Genomic DNA, 2144 nt, shown 5'->3' with positions numbered 1-2144 from the left:
CAAAGAACGCAGGCACGCGCAGAGACTTATCACGAACTCCGTCGAGCGGAGAAGCGACTTCACAGACGGAAAAAGGAAGCCTGGGAGGACCAACCAATCTGTGAACTATAAAAGTACAGGGAGTAACCGCACCAGGCGCGGAAGTTTTACCAACAAGTCAGCAGGATGAAGCCTTATACACCTCGATGCTCATCCTGCCGAGACAGAATGGGCATGTTAGAGCGATGGGTTGAGCACTTTGATGAGCTAGTGAACAACCAGAACATCGTCGAGTTGGAGGTCCCGCCAACTGAAGACGACGGGCAAATACTGCCACCACCAAGTTTAAGAGGAACAGTCCGTGCAATTCATCGGCTAAAAAATCATAAGTCGCCAGGAGTCGATAGAATTACAGTCGAATTGGTTAAATATGGACGTGACTAGTTACACCAAGTGGTTCATCAATTTGTGCTCAAGGTGTAGGACAGCGAATCAATGCCTGGCGATTGGCAACGAGGCATTATCTGTCTCATATATAAAAAAGGAGATATCACACAGTGCAGCAATTATAGAGGTATCACGTTGCTGAGAACCATCTATAAGATATTCTCCGCTATCTTGCTAGGTCGGGTAGCCCCAAAGGCCCAGAATATCATTGGCCCATATCAAAGAGGCTTCACTCCAGGCAAATCAGCAACAGATCAGATATTCTCCCAGCTGCAAGCGATGGAAAAACTGTTGGAATATGGACAACAGTTGCACCACCTATTAATCGAATTTAAAGTCACCTATGATAGCATAGCCAGGGTAAAACTGTACACGGCCATGAGAGAATTCGGTATTCCGACGAAATTGAGAAGACTGACTAGGCTGACCCTGACCAATGTGCGAGGCCAGATAGAAGCAGCAGGATCACTCTCAAGACCATTCGACATCAACAACGGTCTACGACAAGGGGATGCCCTATCATGCGTCCTCTTTAACTTGGCCCTCGAGAAAGTGATCCGTGATGCTGAGGTAAATGCAAGAGGTACGACCCTCTCTTTAAGTCCATCCAACTACTGTCCTATGCTGACGATATCGATATCATGGGAAGAATAACCCGAGACGTACAAACTGCCTTTATCCAGATGGAGCAGGCGCCGCGAGATCGTGGGCTGCACATCAATGAAGGCGAGACAAAGTATATGATGGCAACGTCAGCACCGAAAACCAACCAACCAACAACATCAAACCGCACTGGTCAAATAGGAAGAATAAGGATAGAGGAATAGAACTTTGAGACCGTTGATAGTTTCTCATGTATTCCTCGGAAACGTGGGTTCTTAGCAAGAAAAATTGCGAACTCTGGGCGCGTTCGGGAGAAGAATCCTCCGAAGAATTTTTGGTCCCCGGGATGTCTGGAATACCTTTTTAAGGCAGGTCTAGACCGGATACCGGTTGTTGCGCCGTTGATGATGATGATGATATTGAAGTCTTTGTTTCTTCAAAGGGGAGTAGTGACACCGAACACCCTTAAATCCTCTTCCCTGTTATTCGAAATTCGAACCGTAAATGTACGTACCTCAAGGTAACATCAACGATCCATTATCCCAGGATGGTCGATGAATCGTGTGACCAAGCTACCCAAGGAGTTGAAGTTCATTGCAAGAAAAAAGTCTGTACCTCATATTCAGAATCCATCGCAACCACAAATCACATATACATGCATATCTATGAATAAGATGTATTGTTAGAGGAACTGCCGAAATATCCTGGAACAAAATCCAAGTATGAATCTTACTCATGCTTGGGAAATTCTTGGCGAAATTAATTTAGCATATTGAATAGTTTTCTATGCAGGGCTGTTATTAGATATACATTAAAATGTTCGATGAATGCATTGGAGTCTAGTTTTTGACGTTCTTTGCTGCTTCAACTTTTTGAGCTTTTGTGTGAAAAAAAAGCTTATTCAAATCACACAGTCTGTCTGCCATTTCACAAAACGTTACACGTATCTTTATTGTTAATATATTTTTTAGAAATTCACTGAAAACCCACCTTAAGTTCATCTAAGAATCATCAAATTTTACGCTATAATATACAGGGTTTCACGTTTACCCACTATTAAAATTTCTATCATTGAGAACGGGACACCCTGTAGATACCAGGTTTGGTGGGAATAG

The sequence above is a fragment of the Hermetia illucens genome, chromosome 1 (genome assembly GCF_905115235.1).
Source record: "Hermetia illucens chromosome 1, iHerIll2.2.curated.20191125, whole genome shotgun sequence".
Taxonomy (NCBI): Eukaryota; Metazoa; Arthropoda; class Insecta; order Diptera; family Stratiomyidae; genus Hermetia; species Hermetia illucens.
This window is presented reverse-complemented; position numbering follows the sequence as displayed.